At 41.9% G+C, this 23,114-nt stretch overlaps 1 protein-coding gene across 1 annotated transcript in view; it reads left to right on the top strand.

Moving 5' to 3' along the window:
* The first annotated feature begins 2,498 nt into the window (after positions 1-2,498).
* The window catches only part of gatad2b (GATA zinc finger domain containing 2B), a 38,756-nt gene continuing 18,140 nt past the window's right edge, over positions 2,499-23,114 (top strand). The window contains exon 1 of the mRNA XM_060897027.1: positions 2,499-2,733. The gene's annotated coding sequence lies outside the window, so the exon portion shown is untranslated. The remainder of the gene's footprint in view (positions 2,734-23,114) is intronic.

Raw genomic sequence — 23,114 nt, 5'->3', positions numbered from 1 at the left:
AAAATATGTCACAAAAAGTCACATTTTTAGAATACATAACATGTTTTCAGTATTAGGAGAAAAGTAATATTTTGCAACAATTTATTTCTTGCAGTAGCAGCATAACATAAGCCTATAAAATAATAGCAAGTCAACTCAAGAAGCTTTTGTTGTCATTTACACCATATATAGCTGTTGCAGTACACAGTGAAATGAGACGTTTCTCCAGGATCATGGTGCTATATAAAACAAAGACAGAGCTATAAGGACTTAGTAAGTTAGTCCTAGATACATAAAGTGCATCTGTGCAACCTGGTGTGAACAGTGCAGGACAAGACAGTGCAGGACAAAAGACAAGAAGACAGTATACATCAGTCTACCATATCAGTCTAACTTATCCCCCATGCTTCTTAAGGTGCTTCATAAAAACACCATCTAATAGATATAAAATCCCACAATACAGCACAGTTGTGTGATATTTCACACATCCAGTCAGGCATCATATAAATCCTTTATTTCTCTCTCTCCATTTACTGTAGTTAAGTCTGGATGTGGTAGCCGGACCACCACGACCAACTCAGGTTGTGAGTTTGAATTAGCCACTGCCACTGCTGGGCCCCTGAACAAGGCCCTTAACCCTCAACTGCTCAGTTGTATAAAAAATGATATAAATTGTAAGTCACTCTGGATAAAGGCTTCTGCTAAATGCTGTAAATGTAAAGTCTGTCCTATTTAATCTGAACCATCCTTCCCCATACCACTAAACCAATTTCCGCTTATTTTGTTACAACGGTGCATCTAATGTATACATGCAGCATAAACGTGTAATAAATAAGTTCTACAATATACAAAACATGTCATTTTTCCTATCACAAGGATTTCAAAAGTTTATTTTCCTGCCTAATAACTGAAAGTCAAAACTTTCGTTATCGAGCCCCTGGAAATGTAAATGGCTGTAAGAAAGAATCATACGACTTTTTATATGAAGTGACATCATAATACTGAAACTGACCACGCCCCTTATTCTTTACCACGCCCCTTATATCTAACCCCTTATATGATGTAATATCTCCCAAGTCGTGTTGTCTCTTTCAGGCTCCTCCATTGGAGGGTCTCAGTTACAAAACTTCTGACTTTTATTTCTCACACAAGGTCAATCCTGTTCAAACTTAACTGTCCCAGTTTACCTAATGTCCCAGTGAACCGGAAACGCAGGAGCCAGACTGAAATGTTTGCGCAGTAAGCAAATTAATCCAAATCTTTTGTGCGAGATGCTGCGCTGCTCCACGCTGCCTCTAGAGGACGCAGTGCACTGTTCACAAAACCTAATAAAGGGTTCAAATAAGCAATCTTTATTATCCATAGAAATGGAATCTATAAATAATAATAATAATAATAATAATAATAATAATAATAATAATAATAATTATTATTATTATTATTATTATTATTATTATTATACTAATGATTATTATTATTATTATTATTATTATTATTATTATTATTATTATTATTATTATTATTATTATAAAATGCCCAGAATTGATTTCTTGAAGATCTTTATTATCCATCGAAATGGAATCTATAAATTAGTATTATTAAAATTATTATTTTTTAAATTATTATTATTATTATTATTGTTGTTGTTGTTGTTGTTGTTGTTATTAATAACAACAACAACAATAATAATAATAAAATGCCCAGATTAAGATAATTGAATATGTAATCAGAAATTATTAAAACAAATCATTAAAAAAATATTTTGAAGTTAATACGCTGTATTAAATCTGTGTATATATGACTATAATGAAGGACAATTAAACCGATTTTAAGCCGAATTAAATACCTTAATTTAACCGCTTAGCTAATAAACATATTAAAGTATTAGGTCAATAAGAGACAATAATAAGCGGAAAAATGTGACCTGGCTTTGGTCATTCTTAATCAATGCTATAATCTGTAATTAGTCAGATTAATTAATCACGAACCTCATTAGTTAACGAACCTCGTCGCTAATTATGTGCGTCTTAATTAAATAAGGTGACAATAATAATAATAATAATAATAATAATAATAATAATAAATAATAATAAATAATAATAATAATGATTATTATTATATTTAGAATAATTCTAACAATAATAACAACAATAATAATAATTATAATAATAATAATAACAGTAATAATCATAATAATAATAATAATAATACTAATAATGTGTTAGACATTACAGCAGGATTTCTGAGACCTTTTACACACTTATATTTCGGAGCTTTTGCAAAGTTCACGTTCATATAACGGTCCAGTGATTATTAGACACGTGTAAAAGCGTGTTTATTGCGTGTGATCGTGTTAAAAGGTTGAGTTTAAGTGCATATTAGTGCGATGCGGCCTGCTGGAATGAGCAGGGAGTTAATATGGCTGTCCACAGTTCATGTGCCAGTGTAGTAGTAATCTCGCCCTGCGCCGCTGACACGACGCGCATAACAAACCCGTGGAGCTGCTTGTCTCCTCCCCTCCAGACACAGACAACAACATTCACGATAATAGGGGCGCGTCTCCGACACTGCCGCCGACCAATAAGCCGCGTGTCTGGGCAGAGAGCGAGCGGCCGAGCGCACGCCGAGGCCCAATCAGCGCTTTTGTGTTCACTGCCGGCGCCGGGGACTGCACGGGAAAGAGGTGCCGCAGCGCTTCAGGATCGGAGAGCGAGCCCGGAGCCAGAGCAACCTGAGGCGGTGAAGGCGAGTCAGGTGAGTCCGAGGCTCCAGTCGCGGCCTAACCAGATTTTTGAATATGCAGCGGCGGGTTTATATATGAACTAAAACGAAATATATCTCTTCCAATAGACCAACGATAAACTGTTAAATCCCTACTGAATGTTCCAGCATTCAGACAATAGCACGGCTGGTTTTAAACAGTTTAAAGTGGCTTCGTTAATAACTGTTTATAACGCCGTGACACGGTCTCAGCGGCTCCCGTTAGGAAGCGGATAGAAAACCGAAACGTACGATAAGATCCACGGACACAATTGTGACACAATGCAACATTTTGTGCGTCTGAAAAGCCGTTTCATTGTTTCATCTCGAGTCTCTGGGGGTTCAGGCAGAGCGTCCTGGCTTTAAGAGACAGAAAAGCTGGAGTTGATCAGTGCAATAAAAGCCCTCAGTGCGCTGTAATTCATCCGCGATTGGGTTTAGACAGTTTGTTCAGTCCGAGCTACAGTCGTGCTGCTCAAAGAGCTGGACATTCGGCTGAAGTGTGGCGAGGGCACACGGAAGCGTACGGTGAGAGCTGGTGTGTGTATGATTAGGAGGAAGAAGAGGAGGAGGAGGAGGGAGCAGATCCGAAAATGCATCAGCCATTTACGTAAGTGAGGACGCTTTCACTCTCTCTCTCTCTCTCTCTCTCTCTCTCTCTGTGCGTGTCTCTCTGTCTCTCTCTGTCTGTGCGTGTCTCTCTCGCTCGCTCTGTGTGTGTCTCACTCTGTCTGTGCGTGTCTCTCTCTCTCTCGCTCTGTCTCTCTCTCTCTCTCTCTCTCTCTCTCTCTCTCTCTCTCTGTGTGTCTCTCTCTCTCTCTCTCTCTCTCTCTCTCTCTCTCTCTGTGTGTGTCTCTCTCTCTCTCTCTCTCTCTCTCTCTCTCTCTCTCTCTCTCTCTGTGTCTCTCTCTCTCTCTCTCTCTCTCTCTCTCTCTCTCTCTCTCTCTCTCAACTTGCTCCATATGCACGCAAATGGCTGCCCACAGCACTTTGACAGGCGTGAAACAGTCTTTAAAATGAATCCACGTATTGATCAGCACCAAAACAGACGCACTGACAAACATGTAGAGATGAAACTCAATAATAACATCTTGTCCTTTTTCGTGTTGTTTCCCTTCCTGTCCTTACAAAAGTCAGTCTTTTATTCTAGTCTTTATTCTCTCTACAGTTTGTCTCTGACTTTTCAGAGATGATTTGATTTGCTGAACTTGCAAAAAAAAATTTTTTTACAGCATTCAGCAAAATGATTTTAGCTTTTCCTCTAACATGAATATATACAGAAAGAGTTTCAGAATCTATTCTGTTTGTTCATTAAGGTTAACTTGGGTTGTCTGCACAAATATAGAAAACTACTGATTTCTGGTTTCAGAACATGCTGAATGGCTTTTCGTTTGTAAGCACGTCCTTGTGTTACATTGTTTTCCAGGAATATTTTTAGATGTGTACTCATGCTCCTGACATTTAAAATAGCACTGAATGACTGCTTTTGTCATAAACATTTGTAACATGACAACAACAATGCTGGATCTTTTGCCCGTGAAAGACCTCGCTTTCTCAATTTTTAATGGCCGATACCTCAAAACCAGTCCGATTCTGAGATCTTCTAACTTCCCTCAGTCTTCTCTTGCCAAGTCATGTGAAACATCAGACCACAGGCATGCTTGAAAATAAACTATACCACTGGATCAAATCAGAAACCGTCAAATCTGATTCGATCCAATGCCAGTCCCACATTTCTGTATCTGCATCAGATCGGTATAGCCTTCCAACTTTTGTCAAGAAAGTTGTCAATTGTTCCACAATTTCCTGTATAGTAGTTTGTGTAGATCAGGGTTTTTTTCTGTCTTCTTTCATAAACAAAATCCTACCCCTTAGCAGCCCTGGTGCTTGTGAGTCATCTGATTTTTTTTTTCCCCATATCTGCTAAGTTGAGTGGGTTGTCCATCTCACCACCCCATCATCTGCAACTCAAATACATGCTTATCCTATCGTGTCCAAAACAGCCACAGCAAACGGGAGCCGATTGCTGTTTTCTTGCTCTGCTCATTTTAATAGCAACCACTGCTCACTGTGAGGGCACCCCACTAGTATTACATCCTCACGAGGAGTCCAAACAATGTTCTTATTGACTGTTGTGCTTAAGGACGTTTAGCTTGGACCGTTTTCTTCTCATTTCTCTCCAGATGCGAGATCGAAAAGCAGAGCTGTATTTGTTTCTATTCTGTCTACTTTTTTAAGCTATTCATCACTTCAGTCAACGCACCCCAGCTTGTGGTCACAGCCTGTGAAAGGATTTCATGCAGTGTGCTCTCTTTAATTTCCACGGTGCATGGTTACTGTATCTCGAGCGACTGCCTGCTGTAGCTAAACCCACGAGATCTGCGTTACGTGTCGCCAGGTGATTAGATGGAATGCACCGTGCTGAGGTACGACTCTGTGGGCTGCCTAATTTTTATCAACATAAATTTCACGACTGATGCATCCCACTGTAAAAGTGATCTTTCTACCAGATGTCGTGGTGGTGCAGTTCCGTTCAGCACTTTCTAACAATATTACACCTCTCATGTCTGATGTGACGGCATCAGTATCATATCAGAATCAGATGAGATCTAACGCCTGTTATTTGTTTTCTAAATAAGCCATTATTTGTCAAGTTCTTGCGTCCACGTAATTCTGCTCCCTGCTGATGTAACACACCAGAAATAGCCTGCATTTTGAACTGCTCTGGAGACTTGGCTTCCAATCCCAGACACTTGTCCTGGCTAAATCGTCAGAAAAGGCAGTGTTTAGAGTTAGCCGTGTCCCCTTGGCAAAGATCGCTAGTAGACGCAACAATGTGACTTGGACCATAAATCTACATCGGTAGATTTATAACTGTGACAAATGACCAACTGCACAAAAAAGTTTTGAAAGCAAACCAAGTTATTGAATGGAAAGAACATGACTTGTTTTTTCATATTTTAATAACAAATAATTTTTTAAAGCTATTTTATTTTAATAATTTATTTTAAGGTTTCATTCATTTGTATATTATTTTTGTGCTCAAACTAAAAATCCACCTTGGAAGACTTTCATATCTCTATTATTAACATATGCACTTCAGTGGTGTCCAAGATTAGTTGTATGATAAATGTTTTTTATTGATATTTAAACCATGTTGGATTATTTTTATGGGTTACATTATCAGTAGTGGCGATTGAAAGACAACCTGCTATCTAACTACCTGTACCTCACTCCTCACATCTCTCTCTATCCTTAAGAAAGCTCAGTCCTTTTAGTGTCCGGCTCTCTCACCTCATCTACTATACGCTTAAACAAAATGTTCCTACGTGTCAACATTCCTGTTAATATTGCTGCTAACAGCATCATGCTTGTCATCTCGTAGATCTCGAACTAGCCGAGCCGAGACTCTGCTGCAGCTCGGCACAATCGTCAATCGGCTGCATTGCATTCTGGATCCACCGGATTTCTCATTAATGCGACTTTCAACGGTGCAGAAAAATGTTGAGACAAGAAAAGAAGCCCTTGCTGTTTTGTTTTGTGGCGCTAACAGCGAAACCTGTGCATTATTGCATTGTTTGAGATTGTTGAAGTGTTTTCTCATATCAAACACAGTTGTAAACGCATTAGCAACGTCCTGTTGATGACAGCACAGCAATCAGCTACTCACTTAAGAGATACAGCCACACGCTCACTCATCACGTCACACATACTGCAGTGTATTAAACATGTTTAAGCAGATTCAGGCTAGTGTTTATTCTTCAAGTTTGACTTTAGAGCTAGAAAACATTATGGATGAACTGTCTGCTTTGATTCGTAGGCACTTTGATGAGCTTCTGTTCTCCGTCCTTCAGAGGAGGCCTGTAGGTTTTGGTATCGGAGTAACGAACACGTCCCAGTGAATCTAGAAGAAAAGGAGAAAATTCGTTTCTGCTCTTTTCACGCTGCATACAAAAGGGCATGCTTATGTTTAATAGATCTTGTTGCTCGTCCAAGAACTTTATAGTTGGTTTGTTCATAGATGTACTGCATTATTCATTAGCTTTCAGGGTTTTAACTTGGAGTTAATACATTTACTTTATCCTTTTGTGCTGAAACTTTTCCCCCTTAAAGACTTGCATAGCTGTATATAAGTCAAGTCTGAACATAAGAGATGAAAAAATACGTATAACACATATTCAGGGCGCTTAGATGACTGAGTGCAGAAGTTTGTATACCCTTAGGACAGACTGAAGAAGGCAAACAAATGTATGTGAACCAATCAGAAGAAGCCCGTTGACACTCATAGCACTTTATCACAAAGAACAAAAATAGCTAGATTATTAGTTACAGTATTAAATAAAAATTAAAATATCAGTTCAAATGTTTGGCTCTAGCACCTTTTACCTCAGTGACCATCTCGCTGCACGTTTTCATTCGCACTTCTGTCCTCCGTATTTCAACAACTTATTCCTAAAGCAGTCGGACGCAGTCCACACACAGTCCAAGCTGTTTTGTGATCCGAGCGTTCATAATCATTTAATTGAACGTAAATTGTTTATTAGCATCGAGTACTGAACATTATTAGCTCGCAATTAACGCAAATTGGATAAAGTTTCTATTCCCTGCAAACCCTGAAACGAAAGTCTTTTTAGCTTTGTCGACGGCTGCAAGTGCTTCTAATTGATGCTAATGAACTCTTGTGAAGTCTAGCGATAAACAAGGATTTCGTTTTCCATAACAGACTAAAACTAAAGTCTGCCGTGCAATCTCTTCCTGCTGTTTTGATTTGCCACCTCGCAGCAGGTCGAATGCAGCAGAAATCTATAGTATCTGTTTCACAGTGATGGAGATTAAGGTTGTCGCATAGATTGTGAGGACATTTTGCTCACATACACACTTATTTACACCCTGCCCCCATTTGCAAAAGCATCACAGTCTGATGCTGTAGGCTCTGTAATCTCACCCAAATATACACATTTGTGTGTTTACAGCAAATCCAGCAGTGTCCAATTACCATTTCTTTAGAAGTCTCTCTTCTTGCAGCTCAGGAGCGGCAAAAACCACACACAGCGTCTTTGATGGATATGAAACCTGCTTCTGTGTGATGATGAAGCAGCATCATAAAGCGTCTCGGCTCCATGTTGGATATTCTAATGTATTCAAGATTTTATTAGTCACGTACACGCTTATATACAGTACACAACTCGCGGTAAAATGAACCTCGACCTGCTCCTCCTTAGACTGTGTATATAAATAAACTAAATTTAAAAAGCTAAATTGTGCCCAAAAATAAAAAGAATAATATTTAAAAATAAAGAATGCAGTGATGTACAATAGAGAACAAAAAGTGATGTACCAAATGTACAGGATGTGTGTTTCATGCAGTAACAGTAAAACTGCAGAAGGTCAGTGGAGTGACTGAATTTTTATAGAGACTTTAATAGTTTGTATTGAGTTTGGTCTGGAATCGGAGCAGTTTGTGCCTGCAGATTATTTGTTTTAGTTTCAAGGCTGTAATTGTGCTTTCTTGGCTTTATGATAACGCAGAATACGAGCGATCGATGCACTTGACCAGGTTGTTTTGGTGTATTGTGGTGTTGTCCCCTTCTTGTGAATGAATGAAGCGGCTGGTAAACCAGGCCTCGTGTGAGCGTACTGAAACCCTACACAGAAACAGTCAAGCAAGATGAATGGCTCACTGTGAAGGTTCATTAGAAGGCCTTTCTGACATACAAAGTTACAGGAAGCATGCCTCGAACCATGACAGAAGAAGACCTCGTATACACTATAGTAGAACTGAAGATGTCTACAATAGTGACCCACAGGAAGTAGGGTAAAAGTTTTACAGCCTCATAGTGTGGCATGAAGGTTTGTTGTTAGGTTTCAGCATTGAAGATTGAAACACAGCATAAGCTGGTGGTACACTTTACATGACAAAAAAGGAAAACTTGATCCTTGAAGTCATTTCTACGATACACTCAGCACGTTATATAGAACACCTGCTCACCTGCTTATTCATAGTCACCTACTTAGCCAACGGTGTCCAAGTCCAACAGGTACAGATCAAGAGCTTTAGTCAAGGTACCGTCAAATAAACTGCACTTTACCCAGCACACACCAAGCCTGGTTACCTCACCTGTGCACACTGTAGCCTCAGCTTCTTGTTCTTGGTCTTCGAGAGCGGCCGTGTGGAGAGACTGACCTGAGAACCTCAGGACTGTTTTGCTGAAGATTGCTACAACCCAGCCACTGGAAACTCAGTATTTAATTTCACGTAGTTAAAATTAATTACGTTTATAAGAGTTAGAAGAATGTGGAGAATTGGATTTGTTTCGAACTTTAAACAGCAGTGAATGAGGCTTAAAATGTGACACACTTTTGTTTTGTTTCCCTCCGAACGTGTTCATACTGCTTCTTCAAAAACCACGAGCTTACATTAAATCTTGTATCAGTTAATCTCATATACGGTCTATTAAGCAAACGTGCAGCCAGGTGACCTGGAAATCAGGCGGCGAGTCTGTGCAGTGATGCAGGCCAACATGTGATATTTAGAGCCATCACAGGCAGCGAGCCGGGCACAGACGGGTCTCAGAGCAAAACAGTGCTTAGGTGTTGTTTGGAAGCCCACATACACTGCATCATCTCGTCTCAAAGCTGCCTCATGTCTTTTGTGGTTTTTTTTTTTTTTTTTTTTTTTTTTTTAAAAATATCTCTCAGCAGTCAGCTTATTTACTGTAATGCTGTGTTCACACACACAGCAACAAAATGACTGGAGATCATCCATTTTGAATGAGAACTAATGATTTCTAGCAACACGAGCGACAGTGAGCGTTTGTGACTGGATGCGGCCGTGTCCACTGCCCATTATGCAAATATGGAGCGACTTGAACGCACGAGTGCCAATAGGATCGAAGACACACTGCTTGTCCTTCATCTCGAGCGAAACGACGCGTATGCACACTGCTGATTTTTATACACAAACGCCAAATCTCACTCCAGAATGTTTCGTTTTGGAGACAAGAAAACAGATTTGTTGTCAAGTAGGCTGCTAGGAGCACCAGCCACTGATAAACATTATATTATGGCAACCAGTATTAGGAAAACCTACTGGTGACTTCATGGTACAGCGACTGGAGACAGATGATTCTCAGAGCGCTAACGTCCGTTTTGTTTTCAGGTGGAAAAAACGAGGTTTGTGCTTTAATTGTTTCTGTTTATATTTAATACGAACTGTAATGTGGATGTCTCACTTTAGGGTTTCTTCCTTAACATGCAGAAAGACACGGCTTCTCATCTTTGACCCCACGCACACATACACACACATCATATCATAATATGGTCATTCACCAGGGCAGCAGTGTTTATACTTTCCAAGTATCTTTCTACTTCTTTACGCTTGACTGTTACAGAAAATGTACATCACCTGGTTCTTGTTCCTCTAGTCTCATGACCCATATACTATTCCTGCGTGTGTCATCAGTCCACAGCTGCTTGGTCTATAAGCATGAAGCAACTTTCTCAGCTTTGATAGTGAGATCGCTGTGCTTCGGTCTGTGCTCAGCTTTTCAAGAGACTCGAAATGATCGTCATAAAGCTCCACTGCTGACTATTTAAAAGTTCTTGCTCTTCTGGTACCTCTCTTTTGTGATCTGGGGCTCATTATGTAGGTTACACCATAATATTAATTTTCATAACGCGACCCCTTTGGACTAATCACACGACTACTTCATCAACTCTTCCCGTCTTGCCTGCGTTTTACAGCAGTTCTGGGACATGTCATTACTTTGCCCTGTTACCCGTAGAGACTTCTCCAACTTGGCACCTTCTCATCACCTCAGGCATCTTTCCCTACACAAATCTGTCATCTCTAAGGCTCATTGACCTTTTCCATAAACTGTATTCCTGTTCTGAAGACGTCTGTCGTGCCAGTCTGACTGTCATACTACCAAAATTGATGTTTTAGATGAAATGTTTCAGATCCCAACTGAGCCGTATTTCATGCTGATATACAGCGCTTTATTCCTGGTTAGTCATCACGTATGAGCAGATGGTTACTTTTTCCAAAAATACAGATAAAAGATTTCTGTCCATCCCATTAGTGTAATTATTATTAATTTTATAACCTGATCAAATTCCCTACTGCTTCTTATTCTTTATCTATTCGACTCGCTCCCTCTGGACTTTCCCCTAAACCCCAATTTCTCAATGCAGGGGATGTGATGGCACTGAACTCTTTGGATTTGTATTTCATTACTGTTGGAAACACGCTACATGTTTGTAACTTAATCACACACACAACCTTCTAAAGAAGAACACAGTGACCAATAATAAAACAAACGGCTATCTGTCTATTTTTGTCCTAGCAGTGCTGTAAAATGCCATGCTGGTTTCATTTTTGCAACAGATTTCTTCCCTTTCTGTTTCTGCCATTTCTTGTATGTACAAAATGTGTGAAGAATCTTTAACACGTTATGTATGATGTTTTAAATGATTGATTACTACCATGATCATGGAATAGCAGGATAATTTTTTGGACTAGGTTATGCTAGCGTGAAATGTTCCGAGCGTGTTCATGGCTTCTTTATTGTCCCACAGCTGTACAGACTAATCCCACCACTCGATCCTTTTATTTGAACGCTCGTATGGATGATCTATTTTTAAGCTTTCTGGAAGGTGTAACTCAACCAAACTCTGCATATCCTCCCATGCAGTCCAGCTCTTTATTCCCTGCTTTCTGTTGGAGTGTGGATATTTTCCAGCAAACATGTAAAACCTTGTTCAGAAAGGTTTCTTACCAGATTTCTGCTCACCTTTTTAAAACACTGGCTCTTTTAAGTGTGTGTGTGTGTGTGTGTGGTTTCAGACTGTCTGCACTCATTCTGTGTTTTTGATTAATAGGATGCACATTCACATTAGACTGCTTGTGTGTCATTTCGTATGCTTAATTGCATTTGCTGGTTCTTTCTCGATTTCTTTGTTTCCTTCAGCGTTGTCTCCTTCCCTCTTACCCACATCAGCCCCATTTTAAAATCTCTCTGCTACCTCACTCTCTCCAGATGGCTCAAGTTCCAGCATTTTTTTTTTTTTTCTCTCCCCCTTTTTTTTTTTGTTTAAACAACGTATGCCCCACCCTGTGGTCTGAAGTTCCGCAATGAGCCTTCTTGTCAAGGTGCCAGGTTTTAGATTCAGCGCCTCGTAAGAAGTACATTTTCCTCTTACTGCCCTGGAAGCACAGGAGCTTCATGTCCCTCCCCTTACTCTCATGCCCAATTCTTTCTCTCCCTCCTTGTGTGTCTCTCTCTCTCTCTCTCTCTCCCTCTCTCTCTCCTTCTCTGTCTTCGTCTGATGTCTTGACCACTAACGGCTACATATTAAGAGATAATTCCATACCCCGAGGTTACAAACCGGCTTAGACCGGCTCTCTCGCATTCTGACTCCATTGGGTACCCTGCGTTTAAAAAAAACATATTGTGACTCACCGCCTTTTTTTTTTTTTTTTTCTTTTTAAAAGGAGCAGCAGTCTAATTCTCAACTGCACAACAAGGTACAAAGCCAGACACATCATCGATGCAGTAATTTGCAAGCATGTACATCTCAGACACATTCTGCTTTATTACTTGGCATCAGTTATTAAATCTGCTCGATCGGCATTTACGTTTTGTGATACAGTTACAATAACAGCTCTAATCTTTTGTAGAGCAAAATTCCACACTCTACTCGCATCCATAATTTTCTCCACATATGTTTGCTTTAGCATTTTTGTGGTTTTGTTATGAGCATGAGTGCATTTTTTTTATTTTTTTTTCTGTAATCCAGGGACTGAAGCTTGACTGTGCTGAGTCCCATCTAGACTCTTTAGCACGAGGATTCTCATATTTCAGATCCCAAGTCTTTAAATCGTCCTGTCTTTTAAAATCTTACACCTTCAAGTGTTGTTTTGACATAGAAGCAGGGTTAGAGTTATGAAATCCAGCATTTGGATGTTTACCCAAAGGCATTTATCATACGTTCACTCTGTACCTTCAGTGACTTCTTGTTCCTGTTTGGATTTGTCTTGAGTCTTTTCATCCATTCACATTGTAGCTGGAGCAGACGGTCCAGTTGGCAGCGAAAATGAGAAACAGCAGAGTCGGGTACGCGAGTCGGACAGAACAGCGGTGTCCTCTCTGTGTCCTTTTGGCACCGGACATGCACCCTGAAGAACCCCAGCAACACCGTGTCACACTGATCCCACATAAACGGAAACGAATTTGAATATTAGGTTATGCAAGACTGCTGAGTGTGTAGTGAGATGAGCAGGATGTGCAGGACATGGTTCGCATCTTTGTGTACCTGCTGTCCATGTGTCTAGAAGGGCTTTCCTGTTTGGTCTGGTCAGACCATGCAGCAGGGTATTTGGGGGGGGGGGGTTGGCTGTGCTAGGGGGGTTGTGTCTCTCTAAAGCATTCCCTTACAGAAACTCACTTGTGCCTTTCTCTCTCTGTCTGTTTTTACTCTCTCATTCTCGTGTTTCTTTGTCTTGAACTTGAACACCCCCACACAGCCTTCCTCCCCTTTTGGCCCGTCTCCTCCACCCTTCTCCAAAACATCCACTCCCTCCCTCGGGCGACAGCAGAAGAAGAATTGATTAGTGGCATAGCGTAAAAATAGAAGGGCCTGTTGTCATGGCAACGGACACAATGAGCTGTTGTCTTGTTTAATGAAGATCAGGGTCTTAAGTGTTATGGCTGAACGAGCGTGTGCAGGAGACTCGCGTCTAGGTGAATCGTACGTGCATGCGGCGAGGCACATTCGCTCGTTTAGACAGCAGGGATTGTACCGGTTCTCCGTTTCCTTGCCTTTTACATACATGCACACAGATGTGTGGATGTGTAGGGGTTGGGACAGTGTAGATATAGCGACATCGTAGCGGACGTTTGCAGTCGTAAAGCATGTTATTGAAGGTAAACCTGCGTTTTGTTACTCCCGTCATAAAAATCGGAAGATGCCCAATTACAACTCTGTTGCTCAGGGTGCGCCGTCTTCCTAATTGGCCTCATTAGTGTCAGAAAACTGGCCTGGTGAAAATTTCGGTTCCATTTCCTGCTGCCTCTCCCCTGGAGCGCTAAACGGACAGTTACAGGAGAATAACGCGTGGGCTGGTCAGGTCCGTGGTTCAATTAGAGAAGAAACCAATGAGTTTTGTTTCGATTCTCAGCAGCATTAAATGATCAGCATTGTCAAAGCATGTCATTCTCAGCGTCCACTGTGTTCCTCCTCACCAGTTCTTAGTGCAGTAGCTCGATTCAGGTATCTGTAAAGAAAGAAAGAATGCCGTCTGCTCATCTGCTATAGATAACTGCACTTTTAATGGGTAATTGTTCACCGATGGTGCTTCTAGTTTGCAGGCAGGACAGTCAGCAGCTGTTCTGAGAGATGATACAGTGTGCTGTTTTTTTCTCAATTCTAATAAGCACATGGTTTTCTTTTTTCTCCCTGCTTCAACGTTCCAGTGCGCTTGTGAATGCTGGTAATCCCTTTTTTATCAGATTTGCCGACTGATTATGGCGCTTTTATGTTCCTGTGAAGAATGGGGCTGAGCTGTTCTCACCCTCGCACTCTTCGCTTTGCTTATTTTTAGCATTCCATTGAGGTGCAGCGAGTTGTTAATAGAGCACAAGTCCCATTCACCAGGTTTTTATACGCAATACGCTACACTCGCAGGTTTCAGGACGATATTAAAATGCAAGTCTTTCCCAGATTCCTTAGCATTTCTTTTTGAAAAACTTCCTCACTAAATCACTTCATCTGATCGGTATCATGTAGAAGTTACATACACTTCAGTCTTACTGTTTTCACAGATTACTGTCCCCCTGCAGCAGAGTGTTAGACAGGCCAATCGTCAGGTCTGAGAGCAGAGGTGCTCGTCACCTACTGGCCCTCTCCTCTCCTCTGGAGCTGGGAATGTAGCAATGGCTGCCTCATGATCTCGTAAGTGCATTGCTGATGTCGTATTTCTGCGTTTGCACCCCCTCAGGGAGGTCACACTTGCGCTGGAGTGCTGCCGTCTGTGAAAGTGAGCTCACGGAGGTGAGTACAGCACAAGGGGGCTCACTGCCTTGCTGTCATTTTAACATCTGAATCATACAAAGGCAGGAGAGGATCTGGGCTGTGGAAACCGGAAACGGCTGTGTTCAGAATTCTGGAGAAAAAAAAAATCCTTTTTCTCCCACACATTTTCTCCCTAATTTGGTTTTGCACCCATGAGACAGCTCTCCTGTATTATATGACAAGTACAAACTGGGCAGGATGAAGGCTAGCGTGTGCTTCACCTGAGACGCATGAAGACAAAATCATCTGCATCTTACCATCTGCTGCTTATGCTGCATCACATGGCAGTGTAACTCGCTCAGTGAATACCCTCTTATCCTCTTACACATGCCCCAGCTCCCAGATGTCCACGATTGGTCAGTGTCGATGTGATTGACAGGAGAGTGAGTACGCCTTCTCTCTCACACAGAGAGCACGGTGACGTTTGTTCGTTCCCGCTTCCAGCCGCAGACAACGTCTGCAGCAACATTTCAGATCCTCAATTCAGGGCGACGGTGCGAACTTTTGTACCAAAAAATCTCACATTAACAGTCTCGCTGTAACAGAAGTGAAAGGTGGTTGTGTACGTTTCTCGATTACGGACATGTTGTTAGTAGTCTGTTCATTCAGATGGGAAAAAAAAACCTCAGACCTCAGCATATAACTGCAGTTTATTAGTGTAGTAATGTTGGTGTTTATTGATTAGGGTGCTGTTGCTACATGTTTGGGGGAAAAAGTATCTCAAAAAGCCTCTCATCGCATGCCAACATTTCCTGTTAGCCTGTTTATGCCTGGGCAGTGAGGTCAGAAATTCCAGCCTGATCTGTAATTTTTGTATTTATTTATTTATAGTCAGTGTATTTATTTATTTATAGTCAGTGTTATCATGATGCAAAATTGTTATAGTTTTAGACACGACACAGTTTGTTTTTTTGGGGGGGTTTTTTGTGTGTGTGTGTGTGTGTGTGTGTGTGTTTTCTAGGTTTTCTCTTTTGTTTTTTCTCAAAAATTGACACTTTACGTGTAAGACCCGTTCTGATCAGCTTCTGATCAGCTTCTGACCCGTACATTGTTACCACTATGACTAAATCTAACTAACTTCCCTAAATCTACACGTCCCTGAGAGATATTCCACAAAGCGGTCCTGGAAAATCGTGCTCAGATTAGCCTGATCGACAATCCAGGTGTGGCACGTTCCTTTGACTTCAGACAAAGCTGAAGTAATCAAGACTTTCAGTCGATTGCAGGAGTAACAGAATGTCAATTAGACCATTTAAAAAAAGAAAGTAAATAGTCAACAGACAACATTAGAAGACTTCAGCCTGCTCTAATGTAACGAGTGGACGATGACGAGATAGGAGATAAGATTAATTAGATGGCATCAGTTATTCTTTTGAAATGATGAAGACAAGCTCATAAAACATGTTATTTAATAACACGTCTCTTAACCTACTTGTATACGTTTATGCATACGTTTTTAAAAAAAAAAAAAAACATTTTTAGCAGCATTTAATAATCCTGTCTCCTAGGAATAAATAAGTGGGAATAAGTGGAAAGGTCCAAGCCAAGCTTCAAGGAGGATTTCCTCATTTCTCATTAAACATTCCCATACAGATGCACCTCAGTCCTGCAGACTGTTAATGCCATGCAGATCTTTTGGGACGTTTTGTTTTTCACTAAAGTTTTCCAGTACTTCCAGTATGTTGAGTGATCATGAAGCCCCTCAGGAAGTGCTAGAGGATCTCTTCTACAACCCGAATAATCGTGTAGATCTGTGAAACTCTGCATAACAGGCAAAGAGTTTTTTTCCCCTTTGTCTTAACTGCTGCGATTTTCATTAGTCTGCTTATATTTTAGAGTAAATATGCGAGAAGCCTTCCACGCTTTGCTCAGCACGCTTGGCTGATTTTGCACCAGTGTTACATCTTACACCTTTAAACCATCCAGCACTGCTCCCATATAAAGACCGTAGATTTGTAATCGCATCTCATTTTCAGAAAGAGCAAGTTAGTTGTGGGAAAGTTCACCCTTGAAACCCGAAATTAAACTTTTTGAATTTTGAAAGGTTACATGAGGTGATTTTGTTCATCTTTCATTTCTTTAGTCTGCTATAGATCAGAAAAGTGTGTGTGTGTGTGCGTGTTAAAGATTAACTTGGTATGGTTTTTACACACTGCAGAATCAAGAAATCCTAAGCACCCTTTATGAAGCTCCTCCATCTTCATGAGTTATAAAATCGCAGAGTTTATACACTGTCTTTAACTGATTGTTGTGATTAAATCCACATCTCAGTTTGTGCAGGTTAACATCTATTTCTGTTCCCCTTACCTTTATTCCTCCACAAGTTTTTCCTGAGCAGCCGTTTACAGACCGGTCGCGTGTTTTTATGAGGTAGACTCTTTAAAAAGAGACTGTTCTCATCTGCTCTAATTTCTGAACTCTCCTACCTAGCATCCACATGCTCAGGAGTGTGTAGCAGTGTAACGCTATAACAGAAAGGCCAGCTGTCATCTTTCTTTCCCAGCGTTGCTAGCGCTTACCCTGCGTGACCCTGTACCAATCCTACTCTTAGCAGCTTCAAACTGGGTTACTGCGCCAAAGGCTTCTGTTCGCAATAAATCACGCTCCTTACATTTAAGGTCAGGGAGAGTATCGTGCGACTGCGCCGAATCACGGGGATCCGAGAGCTTTGAGCTACACGTTTTGTTGCATATTGGTGAACATCACTGAACTTGTTAGCTCGCTCACTCACTTTATTCTAAGTACACACCTCGGTAATGATGCAGAAGCCATTTTGAGATCCGCGAAGCTCGCATCAGATGGAGCAAATGGGGATGGTTTAATCTAGCCAACTGAGCGGGTGGCTGATCAGACGGACTGGATCAGCGCGGGCACGTTTGGGATACAGGCCAACACGGCTGGGGCGACAACCCCTGCACACTCATGATAAGCTCTGTGCCCTGGGACAAATTGCAGAGAACAGTTTGAAAATTAAGAAGATGCTCTGGCGCTCTCGCGTAAAGGAATCAAGAATTTTTTTTTTTGTTTTGTTTTGAATAATGCCATGCTCAAGACTGCACATGCTCCTGCTGCCCTGTGTGAGCGATGTGATGCCATTAGCACACGGGTTTTGTGAGGTGGGGTGGGGAGTTGCATCAGCCAAATGAATTGTCATGATGCAGATCATGCGTGAAATGAGCTGTGGATTCCACCATGCGCTCACAAATGGCCTTATTATTATTACACCCCATCGGCTGGCTTTTGGCCTGCTTTTACCAACCTCTCCAAATCTGTTATGTCTTAGTGTCAGACTGGGTGCCTTCACTCTGTGTGTGTGTGTGTGTGTGTGTGTGTGTGTCTGTATGTGTGTGTGTGTGTGTGTGTGTGTGTGTGTGCGCCTGTGTCTGTATGTGTGTGTGTGTGTGTGTGTCTGTATCTGTGTGTGTGTGTGTGTGTGAAGGATCCAGGTTTACTTTGCTCTTCAGGGTGTGATGGCGTTTGGAGAGAGGGCAGAGGGAGGAGGACATCTTTGTTCACGCAGCGATCTGATCGACAAGCAGCCGTGGCGTGTGCATAAAGAAAGCGCAATACTGGAGGGGGGATGGGCAGACAGGGGAATTAAGGTTTGGCATTATGACAGGGTAGTATGTCAGGAGAGCGCACTGCACTGCACTGCTTTCTTTTCCATCTCTTTTCTTTTTTCCCCCCCTTATCCACACTCCAGTTTATTACACGGTTTCCTCACTCCCCACACAGGCAGACTTTTTTTTTTAATCTCACTACATCATAAACGCACAGACTACGAAAAAAAGTCCGCAGTCGACTCTGCACTACCTTTAAGGCGCCCCCAGAAAGCAAGCGTGTGTGTTTATTTTTACAACACAGCGAGGGAAGAAATAAGGGGGGGAAAGGAACACTTTTTTTTTTTTTTTTTTTTTTTCTTTTCTTTTTTGTAAGGAACAGGGAGGAGGGGTGCAGAATGACTGAGGGGCCACTTTTGGCTTTGTGGCTTGTGGCACAGCTGAAGCAGTGTGGTAAGGGTGGGGGGGGGGCTTAAGGGTACAAAAGACAGTCTTTTATTGGCACGGTCTACGAAACTCGGCATCATCCTTACTAAACATCAACCGTTTAACTGCTTTAGTATCAATAGCGGGGTAACTTGTGTCCCAAAGGGCAGAAATGTAGGCGCCTGCTTGGTATCAGCACTGAAATACCGACCGCACTATTACTACTACTACTTTTTTTTCCTCTCTGTTCCTCTCCCCTCAGTGTCTGAGTGGTTAGACGATCCTCTCTGTAGTCGAACTGATAACTTCAGTCTCTTTTCTTCTGTAATCAGGACTGTATCTCAACTCCTCAGTCTCCGTCTTTCCTGCTCAGTTTCTCCCTCCATCTCTTTCTTTTCATCCTCCCTAGCTGCTGTTGCGTTTGTTGGCCAAGGGCCCGACGCTGCGAGTGTGTGCTGGATTGCGCGTGTGCAGGATTCTGGGGAGGGGGGTTAGTGGAGGGGTGCAGGGAGATGCACAGGAGGAGAAAGGGAGGAGAAAGAAAAAAAAAGAGTCTGGTTTTTGTAGCAGCTGACTGAACTGAAACAGTCATTATATTATGTAAAGGAGGGGGTCGGGTGCGCGAAGGGTTTTCATGCTGACGTGCAGCACAACGTCTTTTTCATTGGCTGGATGCTGCCATTGTTGGTTTGGTTGCATGTGTATTCTCACACACTCACTTACTGACACACACACACACACACATACACACATACACGAAGTGGGTGGTATTGAGTGATGGCATGGCATTACATATCCAAGCTATTTTTTTTTTCACCTCTCTCAACTATTAAGTCAGTATTTGTAGAACGCAGAATAATATTTTGATAAACGCAGGAGAGTGTCGCTTTGTGTCTAACAGTTTTTCTCAAGAGTTCTTGGATAGCGATCACGGTTCCCTTTCTGCGTGTGTGTTAATGAACCTAATGTAGATCTTGCAGATACTCAACTGCAGCAGCGTGACAGCCAAGAGACTAGGCACGATCAGAGCGCAGATATGCAGGGCTGTGAGTGATAAAACGATAGAACGAGCAATAATGAGATAATCGAGCTATGATTAAGTGATCAAGGGGCCAATTACAGCTGTGTTTAATTTATAATTGGGGATGGCTGTACAATGTGGCATTTTAAGACCAGCGAGACGTGGCTCCCCGGAGCTTAATTGCTTTCAGGGTGTAGTATGGCAGCGAGGGGTTCTTATTAACACGGCAGCTGATTGGCTCGCAGCAGTACAGGCATTTAGGGGCTTTGTGACGTCGCGTTCGAGCGAGCGCTGTGATTGGTTTGAGTCCCACACGATCCACTTGCACGACGTTCAGCTTTCGTGACAGGGTGTGTAAAAGTTTGGAATGTTTCTGTCTATGTGCTTTGTGGCACATGGATGGTATTTTTTTGGAAAGGTCTCGCAGATCGAACGGACGTGCCGTGTGCACTCCACCCACTTGCTTTGTTAATACAAGGTCGAGCCGGCAGCCCAGGTCTATAATATACTCCTTCATTAGTCATGTCTTACAGGGGGAAGGAAGAATACAGCTCATGCACTTTTTAGAGCTGGTACTAATATTAGCTACCCTGGAATGCCCCCCTCCCACGGCCAGCCCTCAAAAAAGCGTTTTGGTTTGTGCGTGATTACTGCTCTCCCCTGAGGTCTTGCAGTAGGGTTGGTGCAGTGCACCCATTGCAGCCTCACATGCACAATCATTTGTAATAGATTAGATAGAGTCTCTCTCTCTCTCTCTCTCTCTCTCTCTCGCTCACTCGCTTCCTGTGTTGTGAATTTAACGTAACGATTGCATCAAGGAGCATCGCTTTAGTCTGACGTGCAATAGAGTGATAAGAATCACATCACATGGCCATAGCTTTGCAACTCTTGCATTATAAACTCACTGTCTTGCGAATCAGATTCCCTGACCAGCTCTGAACACCGTACTGTGTGATAACAAGCGTTCAAGGTACAACGTTTCGTGGGATGAGGAGTCCAGATGGACTGAGTTGCAACATTTTAAGGGAGTAACAGCCAGATCCCAAAAGCATGAAAATCACTCAGGAAGGAATTTGATGAGATAAGATCTGAACAGGTAGAGAGGAATAGACCAGCCCTTTATTTAAACAAATTTTAAACACTGTTACTATTGAGGAACTTTATGATCATCCACCATGAAATCACTCAATCAGATCTTAGTTTCTTTAGTATTGCTTCCACCTGGGATGGTGAGTACATATCAGATTCACTGAAGATATCTGATTGAATCTTAAAGACACTGCTGGACATTTTAAGATGCATACAGTATATATTGTTTGTGCTTTGGAAAGCAAAAATCTGGCTGCACAGCACCTTTTTCTGGCCATGTATCTTCTACATGAGGGATGAGTGAAGCCTGAGTTACTAAATTTAGTCCTTTTTTTTCCACCATGAGGATGTTAGTCAGTTTGCAGGATCCTGGGCACAGATGGAAGCTTATGGTACTTTTTTCCCTCTACCTTTTTTCCCTTCCTTTTTTTTTTTTTTTTTTTTTTTTTTACCCTTGTGCATTTGTGTACAGTGTGTTTAGATTTTAATTCGTATTATATTATTCACTATGGTTATAATGCAAAGATGATCAAATTAGTGCTGTGTGTGCACGTGCGTGTGTGTGAGAGAGAATGTCTATACCACCAGTTCTGATGTTAATGGCCCACCTTATACTAGCTGCTAGGACCAGAATACAAATGCATCAGACAGATAAAGAGGTTCCACCACCAACAATAGCCTGCTTATAGTCTCCACTGTTCAACATTCCCTCTGTGTGTGTGTGCGTGTGTGTGCGTGTGCGTGTGTGTGCGCGCACGTGTGTGCGTGCGCGCGCGTGTGTGTGTGCGCGCGTGTGTGTGTGCGCGCGTGTGTATGCGCGCGTGCGTGTGTGTGTGCGTGCATATGTGTGTGTGTGTGTGTATGTATATATATATAATTAGTGTATAGTGTATACCGTATAGTGTGTGTGTGTGTATGAGAGAAAAAGGAAAGGGTAGAGGTTCTGTCTACCCCTTGGTTACGTTGTGCTTGCCCATGCGTGTCTAACTCTCTGAGACAAGCATACACACACATGATCATTTAGATCGCTTGTACGTGACACACGGCCAAACCTGAACAGACTCCTGTGTGTATACACAGATTCACACACACACTTGATTATTTATGATCTCCTTTTCATGTGCTTCACAGGAACACACACACACACGAACACACATACGCAGTGTCTCAATTAGGTCCAGGCCTGTGAGCATGTCCTCCCCTGTGGATGGTGTGTTGTAGCTTTGTCCACTTTTAGGCTAATGACTGTCTGATAGAATGGAGCAGTGGAGACCAGTGCAGTTTCATCCTGCTCCTGTTTTCCATTTCATGACTGCGGATTCTTGATTAGCCTTACTGAGGATTTCACACAAGTGATGGTTGCGAGCGTTCGTCCTGTTTGTGCTACTACATTCACCGAAAGGAACTACTGACCGAGCGAAGGACTGAAAAGAACAAAAGAAAATAAAAATGATCCTGCATTCAGCAACCTGCCTCTATTCCTATATAACACCGGAGACTAGAAGGTTAAAGTCTGAGCTTTAACTGTGTCAGCAAAAATACTCCATTTGGTCTGTTTGCTGTTTGTTTTGGGCTGATTTCACAGTGCTCATAATCTAATAAACCAAAAAGGAAATACATTGACATGTAGGAGGAGACGGGAGCAAAAAATAAATAAATAAACTTAAATGCAGGGGCACGGTGGCTTAGTTCACCTCACACCTCCAGGGTTGGGGGTTCGATTCCCGCCGCTGCCTTGTGTGTGTGGAGTTTGCATGTTCTCCCCGTGCCTCGGGGGTTTCCTCCGGGTACTCCGGTTTCCTCCCCCGGTCCAAAGACATGCATGGTAGGTTGATTGGCATCTCTGGAAAATTGTCCGTAGTGTGTGATTGCGTGAGTGAATGAGAGTGTGTGTGCCCTGCGATGGGTTGGCACTCCGTCCAGGGTGTATCCTGCCTTGATGCCTGATGACGCCTGAGATAGGCACAGGCTCCCCGTGACCCGAGGTAGTTCGGATAAGCGGTAGAAGATGAATGAATGAATGAATTTAAACTCTCTCATTCTTTGTTCAGTAATGCAGCAATGGAAAAAGGTAAACAAATCATCCCCAGCCAAGAATGAAATACAGACACGGCCCACATTAAAATAAAGAAACAAACAAATAAATAAATAAATTCATAGATAGATATAAAATGTCATGTCCGGTTTTTTTTTTTTGGCTTTTTTTT

This window comes from Tachysurus vachellii, chromosome 21, assembly GCF_030014155.1.
Source record: "Tachysurus vachellii isolate PV-2020 chromosome 21, HZAU_Pvac_v1, whole genome shotgun sequence".
In the NCBI taxonomy this organism is placed as follows: Eukaryota; Metazoa; Chordata; class Actinopteri; order Siluriformes; family Bagridae; genus Tachysurus; species Tachysurus vachellii.
The sequence above is the reverse complement of the archived record's forward strand: the minus strand, read 5'-3'. Positions and strand labels throughout refer to the sequence as shown.